Here is a 24,572-nt window from a genome sequence, read left to right on the forward strand (position 1 = left end):
GTTCCTTTCTTCTTCCTTTTGTGGTTTGGTAATTTTCCTTTGTATTATCAAGGATTTTATTTAGTTTTTATGACTCCCTTGTAAGTTTTTGGCTTGTGGTTACCTTTTTTTGTAAGTCTATTAGCCCATTACTATAACTGTTTTTATTAAACTGATAGTAATATAACCTCAAACACATCCAGCTGAGAACAGAAAAATTTTAAAAAGAAAGAAAAGAATACTCTATATTTTCTTGCTTCTCTCTCCCATTCTTAATGATTTAGATGTCTTCTTTTACAATTTTGTGTTTATTTTGTTTGTAATTCATGAGTTATCACCTTTCCAGTTGTGAGGTTCTCATTTCTGTAGCATCCTGCTTGTTTTCTATTTAGAGTAGACCTTCCAGTATTTCTTTTTGCATGGGTTTAGTGTTGCTAAACTCTTTTAGTTTTTGATTGTCTGTGAAATTCTTTAACTCTCCTTCTATCTTAAAGAATAGTCTTGCTGGATAAAGTATCCTAAGCTGCATCATTCTTTTCATTCAGGGCTTTGAATATATCTTGCCACTCCCTTCTGGCCTGTAGTGTTTGTGTAAAGAAATCTCCTGAGAGTCTTATGTGGGTCCCCTTGTAGCTCTCTTTGATTTTTTCTTGCTGCCTTTAGGATCATTTCTTTATCCTTGACTCTTGCCGTCTTCATTATATGTCTTGGTGTGGGTCTGTTTGGATTCTTCCTTTTTGGGACCCTCTGAGCTTCCTGTTCTTGGATATTTTATTCCTTCTTTAAGTTTGGGAAGTTTTCAGTCATGATTTCTTCCAATACCTTTTCAATCCCCTTTGATCTTTCTTCCCCTTCTGGAATCCCTATTATGTGAATATTGGCATGCTTTATATTATCCCATAGGTCCCTTATGTTGCTTTCATTAGATTTTATTTGTTTTTCCCTTAGCTGTTCTGATTGGGTGCATTTTGTTTTCCTGTCTTCTAGGTCACTTATTCATTCCTCTGCATTATCTAGTCTGCTTTGTACAGCCTTTAGATCAGTTTTCAACTCAGCCAGTGAGTTTACCAATTCTACTGGGCTCTTTATAGCTTCAATTTCATTTTGACATATTTTATATCTTAAACACTATCTCTTTTAGTTCCTTCAGTACTTTGATCACTCCTTTTTGAAATCTTGATCTAGTAGGCTATCAATGTCTATTTCATTCATTGTTTTTTCAGGCAATTTCTCTTGCTCTTTTAATTGGGAGTGATTCCTCTGCTTCTTCATCTTACTCATATATCTCTGGCACTGTGGCTTAAGGAGTATCAGTTATCTATTGTGGTCTTTAATGAGCTTATGTATTTATCTATCTAGTGCCTATGTAGGAATAACACTTAAAAAAGAGAGAGAAAGAGAGAAATAAAATTGTAAAAGATGGGAGAAAAAAGGTTTGAAAACTGTATGGGCAATTATAGAAGAGCAATTTGAATCAGAGTAGCAATCAAGTTGAGATGTCTTTTTAAAAACCCTTAAAAAAAGGGAAGGAAGATCAAAAACAATATTTGAAACTTGTGTATAATCAATAACAGGAGATCAAACCAAAAGAAATGAAAATGAATTAGAGTGGATTTTTAAAGATAATAATAAAATACTTTAATAAAAAATTAATTCGAATTAAAAGTAGAAGCATATACTATTGTTTAGGATTTAGAAATTGAAAAGGTAATAGAAAATAGAACAGATAAAAAAGATAAACTAAATGATTTTAAAAGAAACAAGATAAAAATTTTGAAACAGTGTCTAATTAATAATTGAAGATCAACTTTAAGCAGAAGAGCAATCAGGTTGAGATGCCTTTTAAAAACCTTTAAAAAAGGGGAAAATAGAAAAAAATGCAACCCATGTATAATCAATAACAGGAGATCAAAACCAAGAGAAATAAAAGTGAAATGAGGTTGAATTTTTAAAATAATAATAACAAAAATATTTTAGAAGAAAACATTAAAAGGGGTTAAAACTGGAAGCATACAGAACTGTTTAAAAAGTAAAAATTAAAAAGGTTATAGAAAATAGAACAGGTAAAAACAGATTAAAAAAAAAAAAAAAAAAGCAAGTGTTGGTAGTGTTCTCCTGGAGACTGTGCGCTCTTAATGAGAAGTTTTTCTGTCTTTGCCCTGTTTCATGAACTCAGCTTGGTGATTCCAGAGGCCCTCCATTGGTGCTGTAATCTGTGCTGCTTCCAGTGCCTGCAGGCAAGCAGATCGCACCCCCTCCCACCCCTGAGGTCAAATGCTGCTCTCCTTCACTGTGGGCAGGCAGGTCATTCCTCCTCAGGATTTCACAGTCAGATGCTGCTGATTGGCCAGATAGGAGGGTGGATAGCACCTCCTCCCAGCACTGCAGTCAGGTGCTGCCTTCCTGCCTGGAAGGTGGGTGGCCACCCACCCTCTCCTGGCTCCGGTCACTCCATTGCTCTGTGTAGCTGCCCGCTCCACCACAGTCTGCACCCTGTAGGCAGGCTCAGGAAAGACTGTGGAACAGCCCCACCCCTGCTCTGTGCAAAATCTCAGCTCCTTGTTTGTCTTGGCAGGCGAGTTCTCTGAGGGACCAGGACAGAAGGATTTCATCTGCCTCAGGCTATAAACAAGTCTCCATCTGGCCTTTCAGGCTGTTAAGCCCTTAGGCTGGGATTCAGATTTTGACCCCGCCCCTGCTTGAGTGCTAAGTGCCAGAGGATATGGTAGCTGTGCATGATCCCCACCTCTTTTCATGGGAAAACCTTCTGTGGGTTTTCAGAGATGGGGATATGGCACCCTTCCCCCCCAGAGCACATCAGCTTTGTTGTTTTATGGAGGGCCCAGGTTGTTCTGCCCTTTGTACTCACTCATCCATGGTGTGCAACACCCCCCCAGGGCTTTCTCAGTGTAGCCACCCCAGTCCTCCGCCTGGCTCAGGCAGCCTGTCCCTTCCCCCCAGCTGCCAGCTCACATCTCAGGCTGGGTGTCATGGGGACCCTCTGTGCCCATTTAACTTAGTTCTGTTGCTCAAAGTGTACTCTGTACAGATCCAAGCCTTGGACACACCCCATCCTTCCTGCTGGCCTCTCTGTTGGAGAGGTGGAGACCCAGTGAATGAGCGCCAGTCCTTCTTTGCTGCTCCCTCCTTGTGGGACCAGTCCCACAATGTTTTGCCTTTTCTTCTTTCTTTTTTCCTTTTCTCCTGCCAGAATTTTGGCATTTTTGTTTTTGAAGAGGGCGATGTTCTGTTGGAGTTCCATAGGTGCTCTGGTTAGCTGAGTGGGTCCGTGGATGTGAGTCTTGGTGTATTTGTGGGAGAGGGTGAGTTACAAGCGTCCTTCTACTCCGCCATCTTGGCCTCTCTTGGATTCTTATGTTTCACCTTACATTTATCTCCAGGTGTTTGATTTCTTCTTTGATTTCTTCAGTGACTGATTAGTTGCTCAGTAGCATATTGTTTAGCCTCCACATGTTTGTGTTTTCTGCAGTTTTAAGTGGACATTTAGTTCTACCTAATCTGATCAGCTTTACTTGACTTGTTTAAGTCATCCAACACCTTATATATAGAGAGAGATTTACCCTCCAGTTCTATAAAGAAGTTTATAAGCATTAAAAGACAGATTAACAAACTAAAGCACAGTAATATCTGCTTATTTCCTAATAAGTTATTCAGAAATTCATATTAATTTTCTTTTAGATATAACCTGAATAAAATTATTTGTTGTTGCCCTTTTTGCTTCCTGCAGAGACTGGTCACACTCACAAAAATAAAATACAATGATAAAAAAATAATAAAGCCCAAAAGCCTCCCTTTTTAGCAGAGAGCTTAAGTGAAAACCTTGTACTCTATCGATATCTTCACCAGAAGAAGGGTTGAAAGAAAACAAAACAGAATAAAACAACAATTATATCATACCATGGACAATGAATTATTATAGAAATCTCTATAGAGTCCAAGCCCTTTCACAATGCATCATCTCCCTGTTTATTTCTTTGTAGTTAGTGGAGGCACTTTTATTCTGATCTTTGATATCTATCCCCACTGCTCTGAATTTCACATGCCTGCTATATTACTTAAAGTAATTGTGACTCTTCATCAGAAGTTTCATTAACTGGTAATTAAATTGTTAAACATTGATTCATTCTCTGCTGCTTTATTAAACTGATCTGCCAGTTGTCTGAGATTTATTTTCTTACCATTTTGATATTCCCCTTAACATTTATGACCTCCAGATTCCAAAAGTGCTTTGTAAGTCTGCCACATATTTCATTGTCTTATTTGTTCTTTTACTCAGTTTAGTGACTTGATAGCTTTTTTTAAAAAAATTTTTTTGGCAAAGAAAAAAAAAAAACAAAAAAACACCAACTGCACATGGAGATCTTTGTTTTTAATTTTCAGTAACTCCACCAATGGGGAAGTGTTTTTCCCACATCATTTCTTTTCTAGAAGTGGATAAGTTTTGTTTTGCTCAACTGTAAACTTTTGGTATAAGTTTCTTCACTGGTTCTGTGTTGATGGAAAAAATAATAATAATTCAGTGTATGCATCACCTCAAAACTTAACAGCTCAGTTTTGGACTCAAATTATGACCTTGTATATCAAGTGTTAAGTTGGAAAATCTCAACTTTCCAGTTGACAAACCAAAGAATTCCAGATACTCTCCAATGGAAAGAGAAAAAAAAAAAGGCCAGTAAGTGAGAAGTTAAGAAAATTGCTACCTGCTTTTTTTCTCTTTGCAAAAATCTCTACCACAGAATTCTGTTAGTGAAGTGATTCAGCTTTCACCCTGAATTTAAGAGAATTTTTCTTTTTTATTTAGTATTATGAAGTATTATAGAATCATATGCTATGGTTATCACAGAAAATAAATATAATCTGGATATTCTAATCTTGGTTAGAGGAATCACCAAAAAGGAAATGGGAGATTGGAATTCTATAGCTTTTTGTTGTTTATAGAAGTGTAACTTTTTCCATCTTTATAGGGATATCATTCATGTATAACATTGTAAGTTTAAAGTGTACAATGTGGTCATTTGATATATGTTTGTATTAAGAAATGTTTACCACAACAAGGTTATTTAACACTTTTTTACCTCACATAACTACCAGTTTGCTGTTGTTGTTATTGTGAAAATGTTAAAGCTGTACTCTCATAATAGGTTCCACATAGATTTTGAAACAAGGGCAGGATCATTTCCAGGATCTAGGATAAGATGAAAACCTCTCTGCAGTTGGAATGACAATGAAGAGTAGTTCAAGCAATAGATAGACATGCATTCTAACAAGGGTGCAAGAAAGACAAGTAAAAAGGAAAAAGGAAGGATGAAAGATGATGCAAAGGTGCAAAAGAGTTGGAGACACAGAAAAATGAGTGAGAAATTAAATTTAACCCACTCCCAAATAGGAAATTTAATTGGCTTCTTTATTGTTCATAAAAGAACTCCAGATCATGGTCTAGGATATTATCTTTGGAATAAATGAAACTTGTACCTTCTCTAGTTTCACTAGAAAGAATTGCTTCAATTTATTTTATATACATAAAATATATATTTGGTGGAGCTCTGTAATCAATTGCTTAATAAGTTCCCTAGTCTATTTCAAACTCAATATACAGTATTACTGGAAAATATTAAGTATGATAATTCTACTGCCCACATATTTCCCTTTAATGTTTATAATAACCAAGGAAAAATTGATGTGAGAGAAGAAATATAGATAATAATAATTTTCTTTTTAAGATATAACTCTCTAAGAGATATTGTGAACACAAGCTATAAATTACTGTACCCATTTAAAGTTACAAAATTAAAAAGTAGTAGATAGCAAATGGAGTCATGCCACATAGAATGTATGGCAGAAATAAATAGTTTCTCACAATGGGCACATTCCCATTTAGACAAAATACTTTATTTTTTCTTTTTCTTCTCTATTTGACAGAGCAATATTGTTATGACCTTCATCCACACTGGAAGTTTGACAATATTTTCATTTATGTCTTCTCTCTATTGGAATAATTTATTATAACCTTGAAATCTCAGTTCCTATATGAAAAATAACTTTATAGATATTTCAAACATTTATATTTATAGCAACAAATGTTCCAGTATGAATACAAAACAGCATTACCTTTCAAACACAGCAATGCATAACTTGAAACCAGATAACAAGTGTCCTTCTACACACATAATTCACTATAAATTCTCAGAAACAGGTTACATAATCTTAAATGGGACTATGATTATATATGTTTCTTATTAGGTTGTGCCTTACTAACTTGGGGTTTCTGTAGCTGTTTGCTAGCAAATCTAAGCATTTGTTGATTCAGCTATAACCTTTGATATACTTAACATCATCAATATTAATACAAATATTTTTAAAATCATCAATTTCATCCATTTATACATTTATTTCACAATATTCCTTGAACAACTATTATTTGCCAGACACTTCTCTAGGTCCAGGAGATATTATTACACCTGCTATCTTCTGCCCTTAAAAGACTCATTCCTTATTCATGTAAAGAAAATAGACATGTTAAAATATATTTTAATTCAAAGCAATGTCTGTTGTGAGATCATGTTGTTAGGACTAGATTGTGTGTGTTTTGACATAATGTATGTTAATTGTCTTAATCTGGGTTGCCCTCAAGACAGATTCTAAACAGGGATTTACATTCAAGTAATTGTCAAAGAGGTGATTACAGAAAGTCCTCTGAATGATTGCTTTGTATGGGAACTATATTCAGTGGTCTCTAAAATTTTGGAGTACCTCAGAACTATATGAAGGAATTATAGTACAGATGGCTGGGCCCTACACTCAGAGCTTCTCATTCAGTAAGTCTGTGGTGGAGTCCAAGGACTTGCATTTTCATAAGTTCCTACCTGGTACTTAGGCTGGGGTCTCAAGATTGAATTTTAAGAACTGATGACCTAAAGGATGTGAGTAGCGGACAATAGCATAAATTGTATGTATACATATTCAAATATTTTTGATACCTTTAGTATTATTCAAACATCACAATTTTCTAAAATTATCGACCATTTATTTCATCAATGATTGAGCTTGTTACATTTCAGTCATGCATAAACTTGAAACGGCCTTGCCCTCTCATTAATTAGTTTTTAACCAGGTGACTACATTGAAGTGATTAATTAGAAAATACCTGACATGTACAATGCACCTTTTAATGTAAGTTAATTTTAATTTTTTTCTATTTTATTCTATTTTATTTTATTTTTGGGAGGTGTGCTTGTAGTTATAAACTAAATATTTATCTTTAATTTGAAAGGAGCTGGTTGCAAAGCTTATTTACTGCACAAAAAGATGTCCTCTGGAATAATTCATGTGAAACAGCTTTCATCCGCTAAGTCAGGATGTGTGAGGAGTAAAAGTGTGTGCATGTGTGTTAATGACCTGTGCACATATAGCAAGAATAACTATACTTGTTTATAAATATTTGATAATATTCTTTCAAGAATGAAATCAGAATTTTTCTGTGCACCAAGCAAAGTATTTCCATGAGGTTCATGGACCTGGAATAAAAAGGAAAATCTCATAAGTCATCTTGTTTGAAAAAAAGAAAAACTGTCTGTATACCTTACTGCCTTGAAATAAAGAATGTTTTGTGGAGAAATCTTTTTATTCAGTTCTTGCCTGTGTCTACACTACAGTTTTTAAAAAAAGCCATTTATGGAGGGACATTTTTAAAATAAAATGAATGTTTGTACTTATGTGGGGAGCATAGTAACAAAGAAATGTACTGAATTGCAGGGTGCTATTTATTTGCACAGAATACACATGCAATTTTCTATCCTCAGTGTGCATTTAAATTCACATAGAAAGGGCACTTTATTTTCCAAGGATACTGAGTAGAATAATGCAAACTGACTGTAAAGAAATGAACTCTACTACAGCATATACCCTGGGCCTTTAAAGGCATCAGAATTAAGAAAGCTAAGTGATTCTATTAGCTGCATAATCTTTTCATTCTAATGTATAATTTTAGACGATAAGGGTCTGAGATAACTATACTAATTTGCTTTCTTCACTGAGTATTTAATTATCTCAGTAAAACTGAGAGATGCACAGGAATTAACATATGGTAAATAAAACATCTGAAGAAGAATGTGCTGTCCCTAAACTTCAATATGTTTTATCCTTTAAATTTCATAGGTTAAGAAGCTAAAGACTAAAATAAATGTTCTCTTATTAGAGACATTTAAATAATAAAATTAAAGTATCTAGCCTGAAAAAAATAAATGCTTCTTTAGGGTCAACAGATACATACTAATCAAACTTTTCTCCCCAAATATGTCTTATTTTTTAATTTATTTTTGGTTACATAACTGACTTTCTTTTTGCTGAAATTCCAGATGTTTCAATGCTTTAGTTTTTAAGTAGGTGTTATATTCCAATTCAATCCTGTTCTTCAAACCTTGTGTTATTTAAGAGAAGCCTTTGTGATTTGCCATGCCTTTTCTGGTTTTATAAGGATTCAACTTGACAGGTTTTTAAAAGCTAGTTATATAGAGAACATCACTGGTCCTTCATTAAATATTGAGAATTTACAGCCAGGATAGGAAACAGGAGTGTTGGGGGAAGAAAGCAAAACTTGTGTTTTAACACATAGACTCATTCAAAAATCACAAACCCCTGTTCTGTCCCAGTTGCTGTGAAGCATCTTCATTGTGGATCATTTTATTCAATTCAAACAGAAGCACACTGAGATCCTTATTATCTCCTCATAGTACATTCGTTAACATGTTCATGCCCTTCAAACCAGCTCTTAGATCAAACACTCTCTTTCAATGCATCCCACCTCCACTGCCAGCCCTCTTAGCCTGCCAAAAGTCACCTGGAACTTCAAGGCCCATTGCAAATGTTCTTTTCATCATAAAACATTCTTATGTCTTCTATTTTCCAATGTGAATAATTCTCTACTCTCTGAGCTCAGTGAACATTGTTTATAGGTTCAATCTATATTACACTGCTTGTCACTTTGATTATAGTATATAGCATATGTACCTGCTCCTCCACAAAGTCTATGAACTGTGGAAAGAATAAAAACATATTTCTATTTTTTATTAGTCACTATGGAATAAAGAGTGTCCATGAACTCTTCTTTGTAACTCAGTTCTGCTCAATTCAATCAGCATTTATAAAGTACCTACTGTTGCCCAAGAAATTTAGATAATTCTCCATAATTCAAAGATGGATTAATATTGAGAATTTAGGATAAGAGTGACAGATAAACATGCGGGCTATTTCATACAACAAAAAATATGGTATTATATAGCCCAACACAAAATAATATGGTAGATTCTGGATTGAAAGAAGGAGGATCTTTATCAAGACTATTAGGATCAAAAAGAGAAAGGACAAAAAACATATGATCATCTCAATAGATGCAGGAAAAGCATTTGATAAAATTCAACACCCATTTATGATAAAAACTCAACAAAGTGGGTATAGAGGGAACATATCTCAACATAATAAAAGCTATATATGACAAACCTACAGCCAGCATAGTACTCAATGGTGGAAAAACTCTAAACCTTATCACTAAAACCAGGGACAAGACAAGGCTGTCCACTCTTACCACTCCTATTCAACATAGTCTTGGAAGTCCTAGCCACAACAATCAGGCAACAGAGAGAAATAAAAGGGATCCAATTGGAAAAGAAGAGGTAAAAGTGTCACTATATGCCAACAACATGATACTATACATGAGAAACCCTAAAAGGTCCACACAAAAACTACTAGAACTAAGCAAAGAATTCAGCAAGGTAGTAGGTTACAAGATTAATGTACAAAAATCAGTTGCATTTCTTTACACTAACAATGAATCAACAGGAAAAGAAAGTAAAGAAACAATCCCCTTTAAAATAGCACCCAAAGTAATAAAATACCTAGGAATAAATCTAACCAAGGAGGTGAAAGACTTATACATGGAAAACTTAAACCATTGATGAAATAAATTAAAGGAGACTATAAAATGGAAGGATATCCCATGCTCCTGGATTGGAAGAATCAGTATTGTTAAAATGATCACACTGCCCAAGGCAATCTATGGATTTAATGCAATCCCTATCAAATTACCCAGGACATATTTCACAGAACTAGAACAAATCATATTAAAATGTATATGGAATCACAAAAGACCTAGAATTGTTAAAGCATTACTGAACAAAAAAGAAAGAGGCTGGAGGAATAACTCTTCCAGACTTTAGACAATACTACAGAGATACAATAATCAAAACAGAATGATATTGGTACAAAAACAGACATATGGAACAGAATAGAGAGCACAGAAATGAACCCACAAACACTTGGTCAAATAATCTTCAACAAAGGAGACAAGAACATACAATGGAATAAAGACAGTCTCTTCAGCAAATGGTGTTGGGAAAACTGGACAGCATCATGTAAATCAATGAAGCTAGAGTAGTTCCTTACATCATACACAAAAATAAACTCAAAATTGATCAAAGACTTAAACATAAGACAAGAAAGAATAAGCCTCCTAGAAGAAAAAATAGGCAAAACATTATCTCACATACATCCCAAAAATATTATTCTAAGGCAGTATACCCAAGCAATAGAAATACATTCCAGAATAAACAAATGGGACCTAATTAAACTTACAAGCTTCTGCACAGCAAAGGAAACCATAAGTAAAACAAAATGACAACATATGTAATGGAAGAAATTTTTTGCAAAAGATGAAACTGACAAAGGCTTGATCTCCAGAATATATAAGAAGCTCATACAGCTTAATAAGAAAAAACAAACAACCTAATCCAAAAATGAGCAGAAGATCAAAACAAGCAATTCTCCAAGAAAGAAATACAAGTGATCAATAGGCACATGAAAAAATGCTCAATATAACTAATTATCATAGAAATGCAAAGTAAAACTACAATGAGGTATCATTTCACACCAGTCAGAATGGCCATCATTCAAAAATCCACAAATGACAAATGCTAGAGAGGCTGTGGAGAAAAGAGAACCCTCCTACACTGCTGGTGGGAATGCAGTTTGGTGCAGCCACTGTGGAAAACATATGGAGATTCCTCAAGAGACTAGGAATAGACTTAAAATATGACCTAGTAATCCCACTCCTGGGCATATATCCAGAAGGAACCCTACTTCAGGATGACACCTGCACCCCAATGTTCATAGCAGCACTACATACAATAGCCAAGACATGGAAGCAGCCTAAATGTCCATCAACAGATGACTGGATAAAGAATAAGTGGTATATTTATACAATGGAATACTATTCAGCCATAAAAGTGACAATATAACACCATTTGCAGCGACATAGATGTCCCTGGAGAATGTTTTTCTAATTGAAGTAAACCAGAAATAGAAATAAAAATATCATTCATATGTGGAATCTAAAACAAACAAACAAACAAAAACAAGAAAGAAAGAAAAGAAAAAGACAGATGAACGTAAATACAAAACAGAAACAGACTCATAAACATAGAATACAAACGTTGTTTTCAGGGGGATGGGGGTGAAAAGGGGCAGACTGGGAGTTTGAAATTTGTAAATACTGACAGTCATATGTAGAATAGATAAATGAAATTATACTGTATATCACAGGGAAATGTATACAAGATCTTGTGGTAGCTCACAATGAAAAAGTATGTGACAATGAATATATGTATGTTCATGTATAACTGAAAAATTGCGCTCTACACTGAAAATTGACACAACATTGTAAAATGACTGTAACTCAATAAAATAAAATTAAAGTAAAAAAGACTATCACTAGACATGGAAAGGAAAAAGAGATTGCTTTTCATAGAATATGGTCCCAAGCCTGGACAATCTTGTGAACCCAGAATGTATGTGCTTGTGTGTGTATATGTCTACTAGAGCTGTGGACTAAGTTTCATAGAGATTTTTCAGCTAAAGATAAACATTACTCAGTGATAAACTACTGCCTGTTCAATGAAATCATGATAGTCCTAGGCCACTGAAATGCTTTTATACACTGGAGAATAAGTAACCAGTTTGCCAGGTTTTAGGAATGATGACCCTCTGAGGCTGATTCAGTCCAGCCTACCCTGGTGACCAGAACATTTCTGCATTGTGTCTCAAGGCAAACCTGTTGTGTAGTTATTCCTTGCTCCATCTTGCAGGTTTTTTTCCTCATCTAAATAAATACCCTGAGGCATGTGTGGTAGAAAGTCTGATGATATCTGAAGTCAGAGTAATAGTCATTTAATTTGAACTGGGAAAATTTCAAACCAACTGGCAGTGAACTGAGACAAATATACAGAATGTTATTAGTAATTCAGCCAGACTTGTAAATTTTAAATTCTACCAAACATTTCCTCAATGTTATTTCTAAAATCCTTAGTCAAATGAAAACATTTCTAAAAGTCTTAAAAAATACATGTTTTGTTATGGACCAGTAATATTCATATGAGTGACCCCAGTCTTTCTTCCTCTGACATCCAGACTAGGATCAAATTTGCCTCCTTTATCCTTCCCCCGTTCCCCACTCCCATCCAGACCTTTTCTATCATTACTAACTTTATCTTTTATTTTCCTTTTAAATGGAAAGAAAAAAAATTGAGAAAGGAGCAAAGGGGAAATAAATGTAGAGTAACAAAAAACAAAAAAAAAAAAAAGGAGGGGAGAGCAATAGAAAGATAAGATACACGTGGCCTAGAGCTAGTTAAGATTATTTAAGGGGGAAGTCATGAAGAAAGAGGCACCAGGAATAAAAGATATAAATATAAAAAGAGTGTGACTTTTAAATGAGGACCGCTTATCTCCTTCACTGTGTTTGAGACACATGTGCAAAGAATTATTTTTTTAAACTTATGTTTTAATAAATGGAATATTTTTTTTCAACCAAAGAAGTACTTTGAGCTTAAACTATAAGGGTCCTGATTTCAACAGAACTGAGTGTTCCTGATGTTCCATATGGAATATATGGCCTCACTCAGTCAACATGCTACTGACTGTAATATGAAACTGAAGGGCTTCCAATTAGGTCTCTAAAAAAGAGAATGGGACAACTGATAATAGTTTCGTTTAGTGGACAATTGAATTAATTATTGACACTTAAGAAATGGTAGCATTTATTCTGCCAGAAACTTATATGTGTGTGTGTGTGTGCGTGTGTGTGTGTATTATATATATTAGTAGAATCCTGGTAATATAAAACTGAAAACTAACTGAAAATATGGCATTACTGAAAGCATACTAATTGGTCAAAGTATTTATGATTGATTTAACAAAAAGTATAGACAGTATATATTATGCATTCTTAGAAGAGGTGAATGGAAAGAGCACCAAATAGGTAGATGTTGTTCTATCTACTTTTAAGTTCACCATATACAACCAAAACTTAATTTAAATAGCCAAATATGCTATAAAAATTTAATGTATTCTAATGCTTATGTTCTTTGATGGGGTCTAAGGTCTACTGATTTTTAAACAATACTTTATTTTAATTCATGTTACACTTGATCTCCAGATATATATGCCATGCATGCTAAATTTTTTTTTACTTCATAATCAGAGATGTTTTGTCTACCTTTGTACCCTCAGCGCATAATTTTGTTCATGACATTGCAAACATTTGGGAAGATATTTGGTTTATAAATGAATGAACAAGTAAATAAACACTACCTCACTATATTTTTCTAAAGAAGTGAATGGTAGTAACTGAGTGGATTCATAAGTGGCACTTGTTCGGATTATAACCTCTTGTACATAGGCAGCCTAAAGAACTGTGTGTGGCAGTGAAAGAAATACTTGCTTATTTGGTGGTGTTGTAAGATTTTGGAAGATAACTTGTCCAACAATATTGGTGCAGATGCTATGCATCTGTTGCTTGAAATTATGTCTGTGATGCAACAAATTTAATTCTCTAAATTACCTTTGGTAACTAACATGGAGCTCCTAGACAATGAGGTATCAGGGATCTGAACACCCCCACCCATCTGGCTGGAGGGGGCCATAATTGTACTGAACTTCTCATAGGACTTGCTCTGGCTGAAGGAGCTTCAATATTCTCCAGGCCTAGTGGTCTCCTGAATTTGGAAGGCTGGCTGTACTATACAGTTCTTGCAAAAAGCTGGCATCTAAACTCAGACTGCTGATGCCCTAGTAGCCAGGTTTTTCCTTCAGTGACAAAGTTGCCTTCACACTTGTTCCATGAGAACAATGAGCTACATAGAAGCAAAATTTCTCCCCTTCCTGAGACAACGCACAGCATGACCAACAGAATACTCTGGTTCTAGAATTTATCTCTCCAGCTATACAGGGAGACAAAAAAATGATTTGCCTTTTCTTTTTGTTAATGCTGGCTTTATAAAAGTTCCCTTAATGTCTGTTCTCCATACCGTATCTTGTGTCATTGTGAACTGTGTCTCAGTGTGTCAAGTACTGTTGTAAGATAGATGGTGATATCAAAAACTTTTGCACAGCAAAGTCATCTCTTAGACATAAGGGTTCCACATTGTACTTTCCCCTGGACAGGACTGGCTGGGGGAAGGGACAGGTAGAGAGCTATCTTTTTAAATAAAACTCTTGGGAAAAAGTTGTTACTTTACTATGCGTTGAGTCTTTTAAAATCATTATTTTCCACCAGGAGAAGGCAATTCAGTCCACATGAAGACATTCATAAAGAAATATCTGATCACCATTCTCTAATTGTGTCTTTATAGTAATACTGTATGATGAGTAGCCCAACTCAGGGGAGTTAAAAAAATTGATCAGTGCCACTAAGTTAGGATTTGAATTTGAATCTGTCTGACTCTAACTTTGATCTTTCCACTTCTTTGTAATGGTCAGTACTTAAGGTTATACAGTCATTCATTATACAAATGATAATTGACTTCTGAAATATCAAGGGTGTTTTCCCTATGAGAACAAGTTTTGTCATTTCTCTTTATTGAAATACGTAATGGCTATATGGTAGGTATTTATTTATATATGCAAAGTTATTGAATACATATATAAAATTATGCAAGTAATCTCAGGTATATACTACTTTAACTGTAGTGAAAATTTCAGTGATTAAAAGACAATTTTGTTTTGTTTTTTAGATATTGGTCACAGAGGTAATTTGGTACAGCAGATAGAATGTATCCTCTGAATTAGAAAGATGGCTTCAAGTTCTTTCTCAAACCTTTACCAAGTGAGCAAATTTTTAACCGTTCTGATGCTCATTTTCCTAATAATGTTACTATATTGAAGGGGTTTGTATTACTTATGCTAGGTTGGACCAGTGTGTATCAGACTTCAATGTGTGTAGACATTCATCTATGGGGTCTTGCTAAAATGTATATGCTGATTCAGGAGTTCTTGGGTGGAGCCTGAGATTCTCCATTTTTAACACACTTTTAGTTGATACTGATGCTGCCAGATTTGGGACCACATTCTCTAGCAAGTAGTAGGGGCACATCCTCAGCAATATTGACATTTTGGCCCAGATATTCCTTTGTTATGGAGTCCTGTGCCTATGCACTGCAGGATGGTTAATAGCACCCCTGGCTCAGTTCCTGACAAATAATAGAAACCAGATGAATATTTGTTCAATTGTTTTCACATATTCTGCCTTGACTTGGTGGTGGTCAAGAAGTTTAGACTGATGGTTACCTCTAGGATGATAGTATCCTCTAGAACACAAGTCAGCAAATGACCACTCAGATCAAATCTAGACTACCACATATTTTGTATATAAAGTTGTATTGGATGTCATCCACGGCCATTAGCTTATCACTTTTCTTTGGCTGCTTTTGCACTAAAATAGCAGATTTGAATATTTTCAGCCAAATCTGTGCAATCCAAAGAACCTAAAATATTTATTACCTGGCCCTCAACAGAAAAGCATATCAAGTCCTTTTCTTGATTCATGAAAATCCTGGAACTTTAACTTCTAAGCTGTAGAAGCAAAGTTTCACAGCAGTCCTGTAGATATAATTCAGTAAGTGCTAAATCAAAAATGCTTCCTTCAGGTTACTCTCACAGAGAGTGGCTAGATTCTTTCTTTTCTCAGTGAGCCATTATCTTCCATAATTCAGGCATTAAGAAACTTTTTCAAAAACACTGGAAACAAGAACAAACCAAACCCTAGGTGCCAGAAAGCATTGGCTAGCTTCCTTTAAAAAATTAATTTTTCCAGCACAGACAATTTACATGCCTAATTATGATCAAAGAGTCAGTCACAAGAGGAAAATGTATCTTTCCCCCATGGCTTCCAACTTTATTTAACCTAGTATGTTTGTGCTAGTGACTGGTAATTTTCATTTGTGCAAGTTCTTATAGGAATATTTTTTAAAAAAATTCAGAAGAGTTTGAGTGGAAAGCACATACGCAGGAATTTTTCTGAGATGAAAAATGATTTATGATATAAATTTTTGTGGAAATTATGTGGGTAATTTGCACTTGGTTGCCACCTATAAAGAAAAATGGAATGTATAGCTTAAGGTACAATTTTATTCTAGTGTGACTGATTATCAGAGCTGAGTTTATTGTAACTGCTTCACACAGTATCATGCTTATTTTGAAGCAATAACATGATTAGAATCAGCTATATCAAAGTTTCTCAGTCCCAGCACTATTCAGACAAGATAATTATTTGTTGTGGGGTCTGTACTGTGCAATGTAGAATCCTTGGCAGCATTCCTGGCTTTTGCCCATTACATGTCAGTTTTCACCCTCTCCCCAGCTGTGGCAATTAAAACTACCTCCAGACACTGCCAGATATCCCCTGTATGTCAAAATAACTCCTGGTGGAGAATCATTAGGCTATATTATGCCACAAGAAGAAATAACTCCACAATTTCAGTGGCTTAAGACCCCAAATGTTCATATCTTGCTCATATAAATTCTACTGAGCAGCTTTCCAAGGCAATTGTACACTAGGTCCTAGTTCAGTATTATGAGCTACTTGGATCTTATGATACTTCCAATCAACACACGTTTCCAAGATCATCATGAAGAGTAATGATAGTGTAGAACTGAATAGAAGTTCTTAAATATTTATACCCAGAAGTGACATTTTCCAGTTCTGTTCGCATTTCATTGATCAGAGCAATTACATGGCCATGTCTTACCTTGTATAGCATAAGCATTATCTGTTGAACTCCACTTTCTTCAATCAAGATTTGTTACTACTGAGACTACAGTATTGTCAAGGGTAGAGAGGAAGGATAGTGTTGTGGTTGACAGTGTGGATTCTGGAGCCAAATCTCTTGGGGCTAAAACCCAGATTTATAGCTGTGACTTTAGACACACTGTGTCTAATACTGTGCTTGAGTATCCTCATCTAAAAACCAAGGATAATAGAAGTACCTAACTCACAAGGAGCTAAAACGTGTTAGCATTTCTGAATCCCTCAGAAAAAAATCCTAGATATAAATAAGCACTTTTTAAATGTGATTAAATAAAAAGAAATAATTTACAGGGAGAATAATTGTATATATTTTTATAAAAATATTGAGAGGGTGAAAAAGTACAAAAATTGATGTGTATTCAGAAGAATTTGACTCTTTTTCCATTTGCAAGTAAATTTTATTTTTATTTCTTTTCTTTGATGAATATTAATGTACATTTTTTAAATTGAAGTACATTAATTACAAAGTGCCAATTTCTGGGGTACAGCACAATGTCCCAGTCATACATATACAGACATATTTATTTTCATATTTTGTTTTCTTTAAAGGTTATTACAAGATACTGAATATAGTTCCCTGTGCTATACAGAAGAAACTTTTTAAAAAATCTATTTTTATATATAGCGGCTAACATTTGCAAATCTTGAACTCCCAAATTTATCTGTTCACATCCTCATTCCCCACTAACCATAAGATTGTTTACTATGTCTGCCAGTCTGTTTCTATTTTGTAAATGAGTTCATTAGTGCCCTCTTTTCTCCTTTTCCTTGTCCTCTTCCTCCTTCTCCTTCTAGATTCCATATATGAGTGATATCATATGGTATTTCTCTTTCTTGTTCAGGCTTACTTCACTCAAAATGGTGATCTCTAGGTCCACACATGGCATTATTTTATTCTTTTTTATGGCAGAGTAGTATTCTATTGTATAAATATGCCAAAACTTCTTTACCCAATTATCTGTCAATGGACATTTAGGTTGCTACCATGTCTTGGGTATTGTAAATAATGCTGCTATGAACATTGGGGTGCATGAATCTTTTTGCATTAGAGTTCCCTCTAGATATATATCCAGAAGTGGGATTGCTGGATGATATGGTAAGTCTATGTTTAGTCTTTTGAGGAATATCCATACTGGTTTCCATAATGGCTGCACCAAAATACATTCCCACCAGCAGTGTAGGAGGGTTCCCTTTTCTCCACACCCTCTCCAGCATTTATCATTTATGGACTCTTTTTTTTTGTTTGTTTGTTTTCTGGGTCTTTTATTTGTACCTATGTATGTCTGCTACATCATGAATGGGCCTGGGAGAATAAATCAAGGGGCAATGGACCTGGAACTCCTTGAGCATTCATGCAGTGAGGGGATGGGGTGAAGTAAGAAAGAAAGAAGTGATTCTCATGCTTGGAGCACCCTCAACCCATCTTTGCTGGTGTGTTTGAGTGGGGAGAAGGGAAGGCATGATTGTTCTGGTGGCTCAGGGCTGCAGGAGACTGGGTGGGGTAGGGGTGGTGGAAGAGGAAATGCTAGCCTGGAGGCTGGGCTGTTAGCGCCTCCTTTCCACAGTTCAGAGGGCTCACTCTGGGCTCAGGTTTGCCGTGGTTTCCTTTGGTCCAAGTTTGGGCTCAACACTTAGTCCTGTGCCCTGTTTGGCTTTTGGCCCAGAGGCCTTTTTATGCTGCTGCTGCTGTAGGGCCAGATGAATGGCCCAGATGCTCAGTGGCTGCATGTAGGCCAGTGAGTGGTACATCCACTGCTGGCAGTATGCCTCAGGAGTCTGGAAAGCCAGGCCCAGGTGCTCCAACAGAGTACAGTAGCAGCCTTTGGCTGTCTGGAAGCCCTCCCAAGTTAGACCCTCTTGGATGATGGTGGCTGCCAGCCTATAGACCACACCCACTCAGACTTCTTCAGACTGGACACTGGATCTATCAGGAACACCATGGGGCTGCACCCATTCATAGCCCCCATGGTCCCTTCTGCAAAGGCCTGGACATTGAACTCAAAGATAGTTTGAAGAACATGGAACCATGTGTTGGGTAGGAAATAACTCACTGTCTCCTCCTAGGCCACTGGCCCTCAGGAAATACTGGCCAGCACACTGGTCAGACATAATGCTAAAGGACTGAGGCTGAGAGTTGCAGTCATAAATGTAATAGCGGCCAATCCACAGTGGTCTTTCATAGGCTTCTTGGCCCTGGTTAAGGGTGGAATAAAACTTATCCTGGACATCTGGTGCCCCACACAGAGCAGCCATCCAGACCATCACAGCCACAGCTGCCAGTCACCGTCCTCCACAGTAAGCACTGGGGCCTGTGGTGACCCATCCATCATAGGTTTGGTCTGCATAGCCTCCATTATCAATTAGTCCATCTTTGTCCTTGTCAAACTTCAGTTTCAGACTCCATCATGGCCAGATTCACAGGCCACATGTCCCTCAGGAAGCTCTGGTCACCCATCAGGCAGTAGTCCTGATAAACCTGCAGCACAAAGTTCAGGTTTAGGTTTTTCCTGTCTGCAGTATCATGGACCACATATACATTGACCCAGAGCCATGGCTTATCATCTGGGTCCCCAATGTCATGGGGGATGATGTTCCTCCTTTTCACAGGTGCCATTATCCCACTCATCAGGTACCATTGCTGTGTCAGGTCCTCACTGAGAGTGGCCAGAGCCATGTCATATTGCAGGCTGAGCTCAAGTTTGGGCCAGAGCATAAGGACAAAGGAAGCATAGAAGTGGACATTATATGTGTTGTACCTGCGATATTCTTGGACTTCAAGGTAGCTGAATCGACCATACTCCCATAGGATAGGGTGCAGCTGACACATGCTCCCCACAAGCTCCTCTGGTAGTGAGGTCTCAGGAACTTACAGCCACTGTGCCCCCTGTCAGCCAGAAAGTATAGTTCATTGAACAGTGCAGATTTGTACCAGGCAGGCAAAGATCTGTCATCCAATTCTGGGCTCTGCCAAACCAAGATCTTCCTTTCCCAGTCTGTTTATCAGCACCGTGCACAGTAGCTAAGGGTGAGTGCTATGTCACCATTAAGGCCAAAGAACCTCATGTACTGCCTGTAGTGGACCTGGCCCTTTGCTCCAAACATGATTTTGGGTATGTCCCAAGCCAATGAGAACTCCAGGATGTGCCGGCCTCTAGGTGGCATCTTGCCTGTAACACCCGCAGCCCCAGTGATGCCTTCTCCTTTCTGCAAGGGGGTCTTTGGCCAGCAGGGGGATCCAGCTGTCCATCCTGAAGTAGATCCTGCCACACCTGCTGCCCAGTGCTGTCAGGTTCAAAGGCTGTGATGTAGGTTACCATGGTATCTGCCATGAGTCGTACAGTCACAGCCATTGTGTAGGGATTTGGAAGGGTTGGATGATGCAGCAGCTGTACAGTCTCCCCATCATGCTCCAGATAGAAGGACTCATTCCACAAACCCCCAGGAGCATCATCTTCACCTCCCAGTTCATTCCACATGGAGAACATGATGGACACATCCCTGGCTTCATCCCCTTCAGTTTTCCACATCCCAGACAAAGACTCCTACAGGCAGGCTGCTGTCCTGGTAGTCCTGGGGAAAGATGGATGTGATCTGGTGGCAGGTGAGGGTGACATTCTGGCCAGGAAGCTGATAGACATTCCAGACTTGGGGACAGAGGATGTGGTAGAATGCAAAGTATCCACAGATGCCCCAGTTCCAGCTGTGCAGGACACTTGAGCACCCCACAGACAGCACCTGCTGGTCAATAGCCTGCCCTTTCCAATGCAAAGACACTGTGAATTGATCAGCAATGACTGTCTGGTGCTGGCACATTCCAGGATTAAGCTGCCAATGACAGAACTGGCCTCTCCAGCATTGAGTGATAGTGTCTCCCCCAATTCCACCCAAGGGACAACCATAGATCTGTCTCAGGGGCACACAATTGATGAGGTCAAAGAAAGGTGTCTTCTTATCCACCTGGGTCTTCCGATACCACCACTGCAAGCACCACAAGCCCATGCCCAAATGCTTTATCAGGTTGCTTAGGGAGATGTCATTGGCATTAAAGGGCTTCCTCTTCTCTGTAAACTCATGAGACAGGTAGATGGGCCAGACAAAGGGAGGCACCTGGTAGCTCTTAGCTTTACCCTCATAGGAAGCCATCAACTGCTCAGTGTCCTCCTGACTGCTGTAGCCTGGCTCGTTTTGGGATTGATTGTCTTCAGGGCTCTTGTAGTCTGTAGCCTGCACAGCCTCAGTGCCTCTAGTGTCTTCAGGGCAATAAACTTGTGGATCCTCTTTGGCATAGCTGGTCTGCTCTGAGGCGGGGACTCTGGTTCCCATGCCTCCTGGATCCTAGGTCCCCACAACCTCGATGGTTTCAGATCCCAAGCTTTCTGGTACAAAATATCTGGTTAGCCAAGCCCAGATACAGATGCTGACTGTTGTTAGGTGCTGTCTCAGAGGACCAGCAGCTGGGGAGAGCTGAGGTGAGCTGGTGTCTCCGTGGATCCTGGGAGCTGTTGCTGCTGTGGTGGTGGTGAAAGCAACGAAGCTGCCAGGAGCTTGCCCTCGGTGTTCTTTCTGGGTTCTGGGCGGGAAGGGTCAGGCCTTGTCATCATTGGGCTGTGGTGATTAGCTGGCCCAAGCGAAAGGTGACTGCACCTGAAGAGAGGGGAGGAGTCCCCAGGACCAACCCATCAGGCATCACCCACAGGACCAGCCTGGCAGTTTGCAGCAGACTCGGGCTCATCCCCCGGCTGTGGCACCAGGCCCACAGGGGCGGGCACTGGGTCCTGCTGGCAGGTGTCTGGAGCCCTGCACCTGGGTGCCAGCCCATGGGAAGATGACCCAGGGCAGTGGCACCCTGTGGACTTTTGAATGATGGTCACTCTGACTGGTGTAAGGAGATACCTCATTGCAGTTTTGATATGTATTTCTCAGATAATTAGTGATATTGAGCATTTTTTCATATTCCTATTAGCCATTTGCATATCTTCAATGGAGAATTGCTTTTTTAGGTCTTCTGCCCACTTTTGAATTGGGTCGTTTGGTTTTTGTTATTAAGTTGCATGAGCTGTTTATATATTCTGGAGATCAAGCTTTTGTCAGTCACATCATTTGCAAATATATTCTGCCATTCCATTGGTTGTCATTTTGTTTTGGTTATGGTTTCCTTTGCTGTGCAAAAGCTTATGAGTTTAATTAGGTCCCATTTGTTTATCTTTCCTATTATTTCCATTGCTTGAGTAGAATGCCCAAGGAGAACATTGCTAAGATTTATGTCAGAGAATGTTTTGCCTATGTTTTCTTCTAAGAAATTTATCATGTCCTTTCTTATATTTAAGTTTTTAAGTCATTTTGAGTTTATTTTTGTGTATAGAATGAGAGAGTGTTTTAACTTCATTGATTTACATGCTGCTATTCAGTTTTCCTAGCACCACTTGCTGAAGAGACTATCTTTTCTCCTTGTATACTCTTGCAGTCCTTTATTGAGATTAATTGACCATAGGTCTGTGGATTTCTTTCTGGGCTCTATTCTATTACATTGATTCATATGTCTGTTTTTATGCCAATAATATGCTATTTTGATTACTGTAGCTCTGTAATATTGTCTGAAGTCTGGAAGTGTTATTCTTCCAGCTTCATTCTTTTTCTTCAATATTGCCTTAGAAATTCTGGGTCTTTTGTGTTTCCATATAAATTTTAGGAACGATTGTTCTAGTTCTGCAAAAACTGTCCTGGATAATTTGATAGGGGACACATTAAATCTGTAGATTGCCTTGGGCAGTATGGCCATTTTAATGATATTGATTCTTCCAATCCAAGAACATGAGATATCTTTCCATTTCTTGAAGTCTTTAATTTCCTTAATCAATGTTTTGTGGTTCTCCATGTATAAGTTTTTCACCCCCTTGGTCAGATTTATTTCTAAGTATTTTATTGTTTTGAATTCAATTTTAAATGGGGTTGTTTCTTTACTCTTTTTCCTGTTGATTCATTGTTAGTGTAAAGAAATGTGACTGATTTTTGTATATTAATCTAGTATCCTGCTACCTTGCCCTTTTCTTTTTCTTTTTCTTTTTTTTTTTTTTTTAACTAGTTCTAATAGTTATTGTGTGGAACTTTTAGAGCATCTTATACATAGTATGTCATGTGCATATAGTGACAATTTTACCACTTCTTTTCCAATTTGGATCTCTTTTATTTCTTTTTCTTGCCTGATTGCTATGGCTCAGATTTACAACACTATGTTGAATAGAAATATTGAGAGTGGACAACCTTGTCTTGTCCCACATTTTAGTGGGAAGGTTTTCAGTTTTTCACTGTTGACTACTATGCTGGCTGTAGGTTTGTCATATATAGCTTTTATTATGTTGAGATATGTTCCCTCTATATCCACTTTGGTGTGAGTATCATAAATGGGTGTTGAATTTTATCATATTTTTTTTCTGCATCTATTGAGATGATCATGTGATTTTTGCCCTTTCTTTTGTGGATGTGGTGTATCATATTGATTTGCATATGTTGAACCATCCTTGTTTCCCTGGTATGAATCCAGCTTGATTATGGTGTATGATCTTTTTAAAGTGTTGTTGGATTCTGTTTGCTAATATTTTGATGAGGATTTTTGCATCTATGTTCATCAATGATATTGATTTGTAATTTATTTTTTGTGGTAGTGTCTTTGTCTCGTCAGGGTGATGGTGGCTTCATAGAATGAGTTTGGGAGTATTCCCTCCTTTTTACTCTTTTGGAAGAGTTTGAGAATAACTGGTATGAGTTCTTTTTTGTATGCTTGGTAGAATTCCACAGTGAATCCATCTGGTCCTGGACTCTTGTTTGCAGGGAGGTTTTTAATTGCTAACTCTATTCCATTTTGAGTGATCAATCCATTCAAGTGGTCTATTTCTTCTTGATTCAGTCTTGGTGGACTATGTGTTTCCAGAAACTTGTCCATTTCTTCTAGGTTATCCAATTTTTTTCCATATAATTGCTCATAGTATTTTCCTATGATATTTTGTACTTCTGTGGTATTGGTTATAATTTCTCCATTTTCCTTTCTTATTTTGTTTATTAATGTTCTCTCTCTTTTCTTCTAGGTGAGCCTTGCCAGAGGTTTGTCCATTTTGTTTACTATTTCAAAAAAAACAGCTTTTGGTTTGATTGATTTTTTTTCTATTTTTAATCTCTATTTCATTTATTATCTCCCTATTCTTTATTATTTTCTTTTCCTTCTGCTGACTTTTGGCTTTGCTTCCTCTTCTTTTTCTAATTCTTTTAGCTGGTAGATTAGATTGTTTATTTGAGATTGTTCTTCATTTTTGAAGAAGGCCTATATCACTATGAATTTCCCCCTTCGGACTACTTTTGCTGCATCCTATGGATTTTGTGTGGTTGTCTTTTCATTGTTGTTTATTTCAAAGTATTTTTTTTTTAATTTCTTCTTTGTTTTCTTCAT

General features: G+C 37.2%; 1 pseudogene; it reads right to left on the minus strand.

Annotated features, from left to right (window-relative positions):
• Positions 1–18,484: 18,484 nt before the first annotated feature.
• LOC102510831 lies at positions 18,485–21,863 on the minus strand (annotated as a pseudogene).
• Positions 21,864–24,572: the final 2,709 nt, after the last annotated feature.

This window comes from Camelus ferus, chromosome 16, assembly GCF_009834535.1.
Source record: "Camelus ferus isolate YT-003-E chromosome 16, BCGSAC_Cfer_1.0, whole genome shotgun sequence".
Classification (NCBI taxonomy): domain Eukaryota; kingdom Metazoa; phylum Chordata; class Mammalia; order Artiodactyla; family Camelidae; genus Camelus; species Camelus ferus.